At 34.7% G+C, this 15,632-nt stretch overlaps 1 pseudogene; it reads left to right on the top strand.

Moving 5' to 3' along the window:
- The first annotated feature begins 15,024 nt into the window (after window positions 1-15,024).
- Window positions 15,025-15,146, top strand: LOC145280531 (U2 spliceosomal RNA; annotated as a pseudogene).
- The last annotated feature ends 486 nt before the right edge of the window (window positions 15,147-15,632 follow it).

The following is a 15,632-nucleotide window of genomic DNA, read 5'->3' on the forward strand; positions in this document are numbered from 1 at the left end:
TCAAAGGTCAAATCAGCCAAATATCTTCCCAAAAAACAATTACATCGATCTTCCCAAATCTCAGTACCCTGTATATCAAATTTCGAGTATGTAGACTAAAAATTGACAGATTTATTGCGTAGGGAAATGTACACAGACACAGACAGACAGACAGACAGACAGAGAGACAGACACTTTCACTTTTATATATATTAGTAGCATGGGTGCCCGGCGTTGCCCTGGTGTTTGGAGGTGTATACTGAGCAAAAACAACAAAAAAGGTAAATTTTTTTAACTTTGACTCCTATTATGACCCCTTAAAATTTATTGTTTTGGGATCAAATTCAGTTATTAAGTTAGATCTATGTCCAAAGAACCTATATCTAAAATTTCAAGTTTTTAGACCCCAAATTTTCGAAGGAGTTTGGTAGAGTTCTCAAAGGTCAAATCGTTGAACTTTGACCCCTTAGCAGGCAAGTTATTGCGTAGGGAAATGTACACAGACATACAGACCCGTTCACTTATATATATATATATATATATATATATTGATAGATAGATCCGTTTAACAAAAATATATACGTATACACAAATATATATGGTAACAATTTTGTGTTTACTATAAAAATTTTTCGCAAATATCATGCAAGTATAAGTCATGTAAAATATCTGCATGAATATAATTACACGTAATACTTAACTGAAGATGATTATCCCATTAAAAAACTGAAGCAACTAATAGGGAATTAATTAAAATGAATGTTTAAAAGAATATGCAAATTAGTTCGATCGTTTGCTAGTGAATGCAATTCCACAAGCAAGATATAAGAAAATTGCATTTTCTTTTTAAATAAATAGAAAAGAGTAGTTTTAATATAAATATCGATAAACACAAAATAAAACCGAAATAAAGGAAAAGGAAAACGGTTGAAGAAAAACTGTCAAGTGGCCGGTGATAAATACCGTATAACAAAGATAGCAACTTCGTTACAAATAAAACTAAATAATTTATTAAATAAATATTCAGCAGAACGTTACAATTAAAAACTTATATATATATATATATATATAAGTTTTTAAGTTTTTTCTTATATATATATATATATATATAAGTTTTTAATATATATATATATATAAGTTTTTAATTGTAACTTATATATATATATATATATATATATAAGTTTTTAATTGTAACGTTCTGCTAAATATTTATTTAATACATTATTTAGTTTTATTTGTAACGAAGTTGCTATCTTTGTTATACGGTATTTATCACCGGTCACTTGACAGTTTTTCTTCAACCGTTTCCCTTTTCCTTTATTTATTTGTTTGTTTAGTAGCAATTTGTAGCAGCAAGTTTAGTAGGATATTTCTGTGTTTTTAAAATTTCTTTCATTTTATTTTCGTTATCTCGATTTACTTTGTTGGCTGATTACAAATGTTCATCCTTTCTTTAAACTTTCTTTCTGGGTTTATTTCATCGATAAAACGGTAAACGTTTACCTACATGAAAATGACTTTATTTGTTGTTAAACATTTCTACCGGCTTGGAATGCTCACAATGCCCTCTCAACCACATTAATTTCGCCCACATAAGCCAACGCTTTTGTAATAACATTTTATCCTAATATTAGTGTGTTTTCATATATTTAATGTAAAAATTATTACAATATAAAAATATATAATTTTCGAAAATCGATTTTTCGTACATATATTCGACATGCAATACTTTTTTATTCGGCATTCAAATTGTGTTGTCTTTCCTTCATTTATAGCTGTTTTTCTTTTTTTTTTTTGCACATATGCATACAATGCAATCAATAAGCCTTATTCCGTTTCTGCTACTATTCCTGAAAATGACACATATAATTTTGTAGAACGTTATTATTAAAAAGTGATACCTGTGGTAAAAAAGCATTAAACAATACAATAAGACTTTATATTAAAACGTTTCGCTTACGAGACGGGACTTTTAAATAAATAACGTTGCCTACGTTTTATACGATACAGAAAAACGTAATATTTTATGATATTTAGTATAAATGTTGCTATACCGGTTAGAATCCGCTTTTTGGAATGATAATAATATATTAATTAAAATTATTTATTAAATCGACCAACCAAAGTATTGTCAAATTATGCATATAAGAAACATGAAATTTCCTTTTTTTATTTTAAATCATTGAGCCATAACAATGCGTGGTTTGGTGCAGCAAATATTTTATATATATATATATATATATATATATATATATATATATATATATATATATATATATAATACTAGCTGTACCTAGTTACGCGTGTTATGGGTCAGTCACGACACGACAGCAAATAACACGACAGCCCGAACCCATAGAACTTGTTATACCAGTGAGGATCCACATAACCCAACAAATTATAGCACACACACCGAACAACTGATCACACAATCAATAGGTATAAGCGCTACAGATCCGTAACATAGAAACTCAATTTACCCCCAGATAAACGAAGACTATTTAAATACATAACAATTTAGAAGATTATTTAAACACATAAATAATTTAAATAAAATGCAAGAGAGTTATATGCCTAGTCTGTTAAATCCAAAGTAGCTGATTAGCGGCTTGGTTCCCACCAGTTTTGGCAAATAACAAATAGGATCCTGAACAGAAGTGTGCGTTCTATCCCAACCATTATCAATGGGCCAGAGGTCATCTCGTCAGCATCAGACAAGACCAAACTATTTGCAAAGAACTTTGCAGCTAATTCTACCCTATGCGACGAAGGCCATCAACTCCCCATATTTCCTCCTATAACACAGAACACGCTAGGTAACATACAAATATCTGTGCATGAGGTCGCCAAGCTAATCAAGAATCTTGATTCCATTATCTCATCACCGTTCCCCGAATAGAAAAGTGATACCAAAGAGCCGAGAAAGGTGAAGGAGGATTGAGAGACCGAGTAGAGAACGCTGACTAGACCTCCGCTGGACAAGCGCGAAGAGAATTGGGACTTGGGGAGGCTTAGTCCCACTCAAATTCCAGGATAAACCAATGCACACTGCCAGCGAGAACTCAATGTTAAATGGCTGTTATGATGAAACAAATTTATTTGCAAATGCTATCGAAGAAGGCGGAGGGAGCTGGACGTCTGGGGAGACTTGTTGTCACTCAACTTCCAGAGAACACCACAGGTTTCAAATCAGATCGGTTGTTTACTTGTGTGAAAGCTCCATGTGAGCCAATAATAATAATAATAATAATAATAATAATAATAATGATAATAATAATAATAATAATAATAATAATAATAATAATAATAATAATAATAATAATAATAATTTGGAATGGAAAAGTGCGCACAACTAGTTATAAGAAAGGGAAAACTGGAAACGACAGAAGGCATGGGACTACCTAACCAAACAGAAATGACGGCACTAGGGGAACAAAACGACAATACTTGGGAATTCTGGAAGTGGACACAATCAGAGCTACAGAAATGAAAGAGAAAATTGGAAAGGAATACCTCAGGAGAACAAGAAATCTCCTGGAAACGAAATTATATAGCAGAAACCTAAGAAAAGGTATAAATACATGGGCAGTATCACTAGTAAGATACTCTGGACCGTTTATAGTGTGGACAAAAGAAGAACTGAGACAACTCGACCACAAAACCAGGAAACTCATGACCATGCATGATGCACTACACCCAAAGGACAATATTGACAGACTCTATGTGAAAAGAAAAGACGGCGGGAGAGGACTGATCTGTATAGAAGACTGTGTGAAGGACACGAAAAAAAGAACTAGAAAAATACATAATGCAAAACACTGAAAGGATAATTATGGCAGCGAGAGACACCGAAAAAAAAAACAACAAAACAGAAAACAGAGAGACAAATGACAAAACGAGAAAAGAGAAATGGGAAGAGCAACAACTCCACGGAAGATTCATAAGAATGACAAAATATGAGAATAACGAAAACACCTGGACATGGATGTGAAAAGGACATATAAAGCGAGAAACTGAATCTGTAATAACTGCAGCATAAGATAACTCGATAAGAACCAACCATATCAAAGCAAGGATCGAGAAAACACAAGAAAACAGAAAATGCAGACTATGTGGACAGAGAGACGAAACGATAAACCATATAGTAAGTGAATGCAGCAAACTGGTCCAAAAGGAATACAAAAACAGGCATGACAAAGTGGGGAGGGCGGTGCACTGGGAATTATGCAAACGACTGCATTTTGAGCGTACAGACAAATGGTACAAGCATAAACCCGCAACATTACTCGAAAACGAGAACCACAAAATCTTATGGGACATGGACATACAGACGGACTAACCCATCCAAGCAAGAAGACCAGATGTAATAATTAACAAGAAAGAAAAATCCTGTCAAATCGTAAACTTTGCTATCCCGGCTGACCACAGGGTGAGTATGAAAGAAAAGGAGAAACGAAGCAAATACACAGAGCTAGCCAAAGTGTTAAATGGGATTTGGATGATGAAGAAAATCAAAATAGTACCGATAATAGTAGGAGCACTAGAAACAATTCCGGAAAACTTTGAAAAAAGAATGGTAGAAATTGGAATCAGAGGAATAACTACAAAAATACAACGCCTAACGATAATGAAAACAGCTGAAATATTTAGGAAAACCCTAGAATTTGGGGAATAACACGAGACAATATAACAAAGAAGCGTTACAGGAATGAAGAACGCTGAAGCTGCATATCTACAAGTTCTACACCACCATCATCCATCCCCCCATTATCGCATCAACGCCCCCCCAATAGAAATGTGATACCAAAGAGCCGAGAAGGGTATAGGAGGATGGAAAGACCGAGGAGAGAGCGCTGGCTAGACCTCCGCTGGACAAGCGCGAAGAGAACTGGGATCGTGGGGAGGCTTAGTGCCACTCAAATTCCAGTACAAATCAATGGCCACTACCAGCGAGAAATCAATGGTATGAGGCTGTTGCGATGACGCAGATTTATTTGCAAATGCTATTGAAGGAGGAGGAGAGGGCTGGACATCTGGGGAAACTTGTTGTCACTCAGCTTCCAGAGAACACCACAGGTTTCCAATCAGATCGGTTGTTTACTTGTGTGAAAGCTCCATGTGATCCAATAATAATAATAATAATAATAATAATAATAATAATAATAATAATAATAATAATAATAATAACAACAATAATAATAATAATAATAATAATAAGAAGAAGAAGAAGAAGACTAGAACAAAAGAGAAAACGACATAGGAAAACTGTAGGAAATGAAAGTAGGCGAAAAGGGAAGAGGGAGAATACAAACAAATAAAAGAGAAAGAAAAAGAATAGTTATAAGATTTAAAAAGAAAATCTTAATCCCAAAATATACAAACTCTCCATTCAAATGGATGAATCATCCTACGCATAGCTTTTAAAAGATTTATGACAGATATATTTGCCAGCAGCAAAATAGATTTTGAATATTTTATAACGTCGTACAAGTAGAGCTTCTTCATTCAACTCTGCGTAAACATTCGATTATAGATTTTCGTTCTTACTTGAAATTGTATTTTCGGAAACCGTTTTACTTTAGCGTTATCCAAGATTAGAAACAAACAAAAAACCGGAAACCTTTTAAATGTCATTAATGTTTAACAATATTTTCCTTTTGAAATGCAGAAACTGGATATTTTTCTATCTCATAAAATAAGCTAAATTACAACGACCGATTGAGTCCGTAGTTAGCACGAGTCACCTTTTTTCGCGGCTAGGGTGGGAATAAAAAAATTATGAATAAGCCATGCTGTTGGTTTACTACTACTACTAGTAAAATTTACAATTCTATTTATATTCACATATTCGATATGGGAACAACTACTTTTGAAATTGATAGAGTATTTATTTACTACATACACTTCTCAATTAAATTTTATATTTTATAATCGGACAATTTCATCTTGTTACAATGTGATGCACTTCACATTATACATTATATATAATAGAAACACCCATTCTTACTTTCAGCGATATATTGATTTTCAAAATGGTAGGCATTTGATTGTAATTCAATTTTAGCCTGATTAAATTTTATACTGAATATGTTTTTACTGGTAAAACCGATTCTATATAACTATACCCGAAAATAGTCTTATTTTTGGAATCTAAAAGAATATAATTAACGACACTCTAATGATGCTGAACCAAATATTTCTTCTAAATTCTATGTGATTGGGGCAATACAGTAACAAAAGTCGAGTAGGTTAAAAAGATAAGCATGGTGTTTTCACAGCTAAGTTTAAGGAATGTTAGAATTAAGAATCTTGAAAAGAAACAGGCACAAGTTACATATTTTGATCAGAAAGGGATTTAAACGATCACATATAACAGTGGAGGACAATAACAAACATTGGTCTCACTTTAAATGTACAAAGATGACACAAGTGTAGTGGGACGAGGTTAAAGTTTCAGAAACATATCATACTAGCTTGGGTCCCCACCGTTGCCCGGGTGTTTAGAAGTGTGTGTTGAGCAAAAATAAATAAATAAAAGTGGTAGTAGGCATGCAGACAGGCTCGAACCTGTAACGCGAAGGCGAAAAAAATTGAAAGAAAATCTGACGTCTTACCGCTACTCCGTGACGCGAACGAAAGTTCTGAACGTTAAAATTATGCAAAGTAATTCCACCCGATACGATGACTTGAAAACATGGCTCGTAAAAAATCGACCCCTTGTAGAAAAGTACCCAGGTTAGTGTGAAAGAATTAATGTTTTTGGCCATTTTTTTATATTTGTTCTCCGAGCCGTCGCATTGGAAAATGATAGCGATCTCGTGAGAACCAATCGCCTCTGTCGAAAGTTTTAGGCATACGTACATACATTTAAACAGACAGGCGAGCTTTATATTATAGATGGTCATATAGGTAACGACAGAATCATAATTTGAGAGTCGAGGAGCGACGGATTGTCAAAATGTAGTCCACAAATTAGGTAGTCGATTCATGGAACCGAAGCTAACGGTTATCAAATGTAACCACTAAGATTACAAGTAAGTTTGTTTTGATGATGAAAAAACAAGAAAAAATGTTCACATAAATTGATTTTAATCCATTGCTGCATAAGCGAGTTTTTTTCACGTATACAAGCATGCATGGGCACACACATATCTATTCATAAATTTAGGATTACGCTTTTCTGGCAGAAGGATGCACATACCACCTAATATTAAGTTTCTATTGCATTATAAACGTTACCGTGTTCTATGTAATACTGATGAGGCAAAGAAACAAAAAAAAGCGAAGGAAAGATGAAAAAATTAAAGGTTTATTTGTGTATGTTTGTGTGATATTTTACGCACTATTTACAATATAATATGCATCTCTGTGGGTCAACTATTACATGAATTTTTGCCATGAAAAGCCAGTTCGAATTGAGGCTGTATCAGAACTAGCATTCTTCATGTCGCCGATCTCTCATGAGATTAAAAACCTTCTCGTTAATACACGAAAGTAATTTTAAAAATATGGAAGTCATTTCCATTATGATTCTCCAAATCACTTACTGATGTTTTTTTTAAGCTACTGGCGATCGGTATCACATTTTACTTTGTAGACACTAAAACAGGAATGAAGAGAAAAAAGGTAATAAAAAAGGCAAAACAGTCTGTAACACGCAACAACCGTCTCCAAGGATTCTCATTATCGTCAGTCATTATGCAGCTGAGCGACGAGACTTTCCGTCATTTTGCGAGATCGTTCAGTTATAAAAACCGTGGATGCCGCCATTTTGATTCTTTCCTCCCATTCCCCCACAGTTCGTCTTCATATGATGTGAGGCACACACGCACGGACACTTTAATGGTAAATCACAGTTTTTCCTGCATACTTTATATTCGATATATTTGCTCTTTTCTAGTTTGAACCTTATAATGATAGATCGATTTTTGTCAGTTCCACACTTGTGAAAGAGCTCAGTTAAAAATTGACGTATTATTTTTTTCTAATTTGAAAAAAAAAATATTTTCCCGATAAATTAACTTTACTAAAAAAATAAAACTACACGAGTCGATCTCCATCTTGAATATGGAGGTCAAGAGCAGGAAACACCAAAACTATATTTTCATATTTCTATTTCTAATCAATAATTCACGAATAGAATATATGCATTTTCATAACTTAGGGAAAATATGAATTGTTTATGAATCTTTATAACTCGGTATAATAATTTGGATTATGTTTTGTAATATTTATAGCAATGTACCATTCGACATTTATGAAATCGGAGGTCTTTGCGTCGAAGTATGAATTTTAAATTGGATTCTTGATTCAATTAGCAGCGTATATCCTTGCATTGTCAGCTATGGATGGGTAGAAATGTGAGGCAAATGATTTTTAAAATTTTAGTCTCAGTTGATATCGCACGTAGTGAGGATTGAATCTTTAACACCCAGAAGACTGCAAGTTTAAACGGACTGTACTTGATCCCTCACCTGTTGAACGACGGTTCAATCTCCACATTAATACGATGTACCGTAAAGAAAAAATAAATTGGGTATAGTCTAGTGATACTTTGAAAAGTTTTCGTTCAAGATTGATCGCTTGTCTATAAAATTTTCCGTGTTTGTACACATTTTAGGGACCAAATAAAATATTAATCAAGCTACGGTATAAATCAATGCGTAATGCTTTACATTTATTTATTTAAAGATATTCAGATTATCATTGACATTATTTTGTAGAGAATAATCCGAATAATACATTTCTTTTTCTGCTTTTTGTAATGTTTGCCATTTTATCGCTTCAAACACTTTCTCAAACCCGTATTATTCTCTATTCATACAAATCTACTATCAGACGATATATATTACGTATATTATCATATATAGATTGCTGAGTCTCTGTCTCATTTGAGGGTTCTTGGTAAGGGACAGAAACGTATCTGTTTGGATCCTTTGTTTCACAGATGTGATGTTGCTAGTGTTAGTTGTTTCTATAAATACTCTTATGTCATGCGCCTTTTAGAATTATCGGATTTATTTCGTATATCCTTTGTTCAAGTTCATTTGACTCGTAAGACATATAGTCTACAGAAAATCGCAGTTTTGATACCTAATTTAAATACAGCTTTATATTCCAGTCAAATGTATGGGACTCCTTTTCTGCTAATTGTTTTCTTTCTATCAATATACTTGACTTTTGAAGACTAGAGTTAATAGGTATGTTCTACATTCGTGATAATCATTTGTAGTTTTATTTTGTGTTTTACATCAAGTAGTTTCTTGCGTTTCTAAGGCGATTCATATAAAAAATATTAGAAATACTCAATCCTCACCTAAAAAAAAATCATCTTAATTATTTTGAGACATTTCAGAATTTTTCAGATGAAAATTGATAATGTGCACTATTCAGAATACTATTATCACATTATTGTTATTTTCGTATCATTTCAGCCGGTTTAACCTTTCGACCTTCCTCGCGTTGACAAAAAAATGAACGCGATATGCGCAATGTGTAAATTTTCAAAATTTTACTATAACTTTGTTAAATTAATAAAGAATATTCGAAAATACTTTTCTATATAACTTTCACAACATTTTCATCTTTAAAATAATGATATTTCTACCATACGTTTTCAAAACTTATGGTCCCTTTTGTTTTTAAAAAATATTCTGTTTTCATAGCATATTTTCGAAGTTTTAGTATGAAATTTTTTTTTATTACATTTTCACCCCAAACAAGGCATATTGCCACTTTGATGTAGGGGGCTACTATCAGGGACCTAAGTTCCAGGGGTACTATGTAGGGAGTTTAGCAGCAAGATGTCTGTTCACATTACACTTGAACTTCTGCATATCAGTACAGTTGGGGAAGCAGGAAACCGGAAGAGAATTCCAAATTCCTGCAGTTCTGGGGAAGAAGCTATTAGAGTAAACTGTTTTCTTACATCTAGGAATCTCAACTGTGTTGGGGTGTGATTTTGCTGCTTGTCGCGTTTGTTGGGGGTATTTTCGTCGAGGGGGTACAAGTGCTTGTAGTTCGTCAGAGCATCCACTATTTAAATACTTGTAAAACAGGCAGAGGGATGCAACATTTCGTCGGTGGGACAGGGGCTGAAGTTTAGATAACAGTTCAGGACCTATTAGGTTGGCGACTCTCTTTTGGACCCTTTCAACGAGTGAGAGATTAGTAGCAGATGCACCAGCCCAAATGTGATACATGGGCGAATGGTGGCTTTGTAGAGGTATAGGATACTTTCAGGCGTAAGTAACTTTCTAGCATGATAGAGAGAGCCCACGTTCTTTGAAGCAGCTTTAGCAATGATCTCAATGTATCTATTCCTTCTCATGTTTCTTGTGAACGTTAAGCCAAGGAGCTTAAACGAAGTGCTCTCAGGTAAAATATCTCTAGCTATAGCTCTTGCTTGTTGGTGAGGTTTTATATAATTGTTAAAGGAAACTAGCTTTGTCTTGGCAGCGTTGAACGTTACCATCCATTTATGACCCCATTCCACTACAAACTGAAGCTATTTCTCTAGGGTTTCAGTCATTACGTTAGATATATGCCCATTAGTTTTCCCCACGCGACTGCTATATAGCGTGTATCGTCGGCAAATATACCCATCTCAGAGACAATTTTATCAGGTAAGTCATTTATGAATATCAGAAATAATAAAGGTCCAAGGATCGATCCCCAAGGTACACCCGCATTTATATCATTGTTTTTGGACGTACACCCATCGAGGACAATCTGGATTCTTCTCTCATTTAAGACGGATCTAATTATGTTAAGCAGTCGTAATTCAGTTCCGATCCGAAATCATCATGGTTGAATCATATTTCCAAAGAATCTGCTACGCTAAGTTTTAATCCAATCAAATTAATTGTAATCAATTAGACATTAGTATTGTAAGAAAATGATGAACCTTCAATTCTACTTAACTCAAGTTACAATGTCAATTGATATTCAACTGATTGATTATAATGGATAAATCAAAATAGACATTGTTATTGCTTATTACTTTGAAGTAATATGCGTTTGAATCTGTTTTTACTAGAGAATTCAAGTGCTGAATGCGAAATATAATTAAGGATAAAACTTAGACTTGATTATGGGATATATAATGCATTCGGTAAAGAAATAAATGAATTTCGGACAACGTTTCGTAGCGGTATATATATATATATATATATATATATATATATATATATATATATATATATATATATATATATATACGTGTCCTTTTATCTATGTTGTGTATAACGCCGTGTACGGCGTTTTCACGCCCGTTTCTTTTATAATACCATCATTAAATTAACTGTTATATCATCTACGGGACTTTATTTTTAAAAACATTATAATTTTGCGCAGTAAAAATATAGATTAGTACAATATTGGAATGTTTGCTTTAAATGATTAATAGAAAACATATTTAAATGATTAATAGAAAACATATTTCACGGGAAATTTGAGTTAAATATATAATTTAGATATTTATTGTACGCTAAGTTGTTGTTCAAGTTATATAATGCGGCTAAAACACAGAATACTCTCTCTCTCTCTCTTCAGCTTCGAATATTGCACGGGTCTCGTTTTTCTCAATAGGGGTTTTCTATCTTCCAAGTTCCAATCCAAGAAACAACTGTTCATTTAATTACAATGTTATCCATGCACACACAAAAGAAAAAACAAACAAACTAACTTATACACACGAATCTATTTGATAGCTTACAGCGTGACTTGAAAATATATGAAATTATGATTAATCAAATGTGATTTATGTGGACACTTTGATATGTAACTTCAATCTATGGTCTCCCTTCGCTAGACTTTCACGAAAACACTCGCTAAACCAGAACCACTATCAAAAATTCCCCACACTCTTTATCTGCGCCTACACCTAAACGTAGATTCCATGAACAGGGTTTCTTCCTTAGAACTTCTCGCCTGTGGAACTCTATTCCGTTTGCCTGCTTTCCAGCTGACTACAATCTTATTAACTTCAAGTCCAACGTGAACAAGTTCTTATTGAACCGTCCCCCTAAGTAATCCAATTTACAAAATTCCCACTAATGTTTACTACGCTAAAATCACAATGATTAATGCATACCCATTAACCCTTATCCTCGAGTGGCCTCTGGGCCTTGATAAGTGGTGACCTTAATGTAAAAAAACCCTACAGAAGTAATGAAATTCTTTAATTTCTTTTAATAACAATGGAATGTAAGGTAAGAAACAACGCAGGTTCATTAGTTTGTTTTAAGAACAATACACTAGCTATCGTTCTGCCTTCATATACGTGCCGTCATTCTACAAAATATGGAACATCGCCCTTTCTTTCTGTCAATAAGCCTCGTCAAATATATTTAACATTATCTTTGATAAGTAAATCACAAAAAGTGTTGATGTGTCCTAAAAACGAACATCCAAGTCCAAAGGGGATAAAAGATGACGCCATCTATAGATTCCGAATACGTCATGGCGTTCCACTTTCAATTGTCATTTTGAACAGGATAAGAATTAACGTATTTTGTCCGATAACAAACCGAATCCCACATTTTCCTCGTTTTTTTCCCAAATGCAAATAAGCAAAGTAGAAAAGCTTGTTCGTGAATTTCAGAATTGCCAACGAAAAATGTAGTGAAGAAAGAGACAAGGGTGGAGATTTGTAAGAACCGTCGATTAACCCTGTCTATTTTACGATGCCATTCCTATCGTAAACTGCACAAACTGATCGATTGACACGCGAAGGTTTTTGATAAAACATTTAAAGATTCTATTTAAACGTTAATCGTGACAGACTGACGAGTGGATGGATTAATGCTGAAAATGTTGCTGATCGTACACACATTTGACGATCTTGAGCTACATATAAGCAAGCCATCTGAAAAAAAAAACCGGGGCGTTTCGTTATTAAGGAAGAATAGCTCTACACACGTTCTACGTTGAGTTGTGACGTATTGTTTTAAGTTGAAAGAATACAGCGAAGTAAAGACCTGGTTCAAATTACGTCATTTATGAAAAATGAAGAGATGGAAAGTCTGTTGCCAAGGTCGTTGGAAAGATGGTGGGATCCTTCTACCGCTCCAGAAGATATCTCACTACTGCAATTCTCTATCTATATAAAAGCCAAGTACGTCCAAGGATGGAATAATGTTGCTATATCTGGGCAGGAGCTGCTAAAAACAGCCTATCTTGCCTTGACAGAGTACAAAATAGACTCCGTGGCTTAGTGGGGGATGCCCTTTTCTATACCCTGCAACCTCTCTCCCACAGAGGAGACGTTGCGAGCCTATCCTTGTTTTATCGTTAGTTCCATGGCAGGTGTTCGTCTGAACTCCAATCTCTGGTCCCCCTCGCCAATCTTTCACGAAAAACACCCGTCTAGCTGAATCCACTGTGAAAAATTTCCCCCACTCTTTATCTGTGCCTAAATCAAAACGTGGATTCCATGAACAAAGATTCTTTCTAAAAACTGCACGCCTGTGGAACTCTGTCCCGTTTGCCTGCTTCCCTTCTGACTACAACTTGGATGTCTTCAAGTCCAACGTTAACAAATTCCTAATGAACCGCCCTCTTAAGCAAACACTTCATTAAATCTCCACACTAACGTACTTTACTTGCAATAACCCTTATCCCTGAGTGGCTTCAGGGCCTTGATAAGTGGTGAACACCGTGTAGAAAAGAAAAAAAAAGGAGGTGGACAATTTTATATTAAAATTCATATTTTATTGACTCAGCTACGTGTGTGACGTTTTCTACTTCTACCTTTATATTACATTTTTTCTTTTGTCTTCTTTTACTTTATTTTATAGGTTTCACATCTGATATAAAATTGATTTCTATCATTCTTATTTCTCATTAATTCTTTACACACGAGTTCCTTTTTTTCATAGACGAGCTCATTTATTTTATTGCTTATGCATTTCGTTTCCTTCTTCGTCCAGATATTCTGTAAGGTGCGCATATTTCCTGATTTCATGAATTGTTCCATCTTCTTCAATCTCAATACTTTCTCTCCCAATTACTTTAAACATTTCTGTTAATTATCTATTGTGGCGCTTCATAAATGTGTTTCCGTTTTCAGTAACCTAATTTCTATTTTCTTTCATATTAGCATATTTTATGTACCTTCTTTTTATTCAATCTTTCTTTATTTCTCTTTAGTCTTGTTATGGAAACTTTTATTTCGCGTGCAAGCGACTATATAAGTCACTCCGTCGGTCTGTCCGTAACACTTTTGTGCTTGGCCTTTTAGGTAAAGATCAAAGGTATGTTCTTAATATATGCTGTTCTTAGCTTTTTTTTGCAGATACTGCTAAACAAAGACCATGTGTGTGTGGGGGGGGAAACCCCACATATACGACCTTGGTCAATATAGGGGTAACCCTTCATACCAATTGTCCCTATCCAGCTCCCCTACTCCCGGGGAGTTGGTCCCCAGTTTCCCCTTCACTCTTCACATTAAAAATCGGCCTTGTGCCTAATTTGCTCGGTGGGGGAGCAAATAAATACAGCTTTTCTTGGCCTTTTGGCCAATATCAAAGTGTAGTATCTGTTCCGGCAGATACTGCAAGCAAATACCATATGTGGGGGCGACCCCACAGATAAGACCTTGGTCAATGTAGGGGCAACTCTTCATACCAATTGTCACTATCCAGCTCCTCTACGCCCCGGGGAGTTGGTCCCCATTTCCCTTTCACTCCTCACATTAAAAATCGGTCTTGTGTCTAATTTGTTCGGTGGGGGAGCAAATAAATAACAACCCTTCATACCAATTGTCACTATCCAGCTCCCCTACTCCCCAGGGCGCAGGTTCCCATTTCCACTTCACTCCTCGCATAAAAAATCAATCTTGTGCCTAATTTGCTCGGTGGGGGAGCAAATAAATACCAAACCCCACATATAAGAACTTGGTCAATGTAGGGGCAACCCTTCATACCAATTGTTCCTATCCAGCTCCCCTACTCCCCGGAGAGTTGCTCCCCATTTCCCCTTTAATTTCTCACATTAAAAATCGGTCTTCTCCCTAATTTGCTCGGTGGGGGAGCAAATAAATACAGCTTTTCTTGGCCTTTTGGCCAAGATCAAAGTTTAGTATCTGTTCTTACTACATGCTGTACTTGTGATATAAAATGGGGATCACTTTTCTGTATTTATTTAATGTAAAATGATGACCCACTTTACAGCCAGTCAGTCTCAAAGCAATTCAAGTCATTCTCCAGATCATTCAAGTTATTTTTGAAGGATTACAGGTATTTTTAAGTCATCCTTAAGGTCATTCAATTCATCCATACCGATTACGATGCCGATTCCGATATTGATTTTGTAACCCTAAAAGTGTTGTTCTTAGAATCGTGTGCTAAGCCCCACTTAAATATATAAGCCAAAGTTTAAAAACCGTAGAGATTTTATAAGGAGTACATTGTAACTGACAGTTTCGCGCCATATATGGTAATAAGCAAAACACACGTGTGTTAGAAGAAAATGGGGAGAAACGCACATCACACTAACACATTTAGTAATGTCTGAATATATTTATAAATTGATTTAACTATTCAAACGATTAATACTTTAGTGAAAATAAGTGAAATCACAATCGTACAGGTCGATTAAGAATTAATATTTTTTTGACCAAGAAAAAAGAAGTTATCGCCATAAGTGGATTA

This window comes from Euprymna scolopes, chromosome 7 (assembly GCF_053919585.1).
Source record: "Euprymna scolopes isolate OS-2025 chromosome 7, ASM5391958v1, whole genome shotgun sequence".
Lineage (NCBI taxonomy): Eukaryota > Metazoa > Mollusca > Cephalopoda > Sepiida > Sepiolidae > Euprymna > Euprymna scolopes.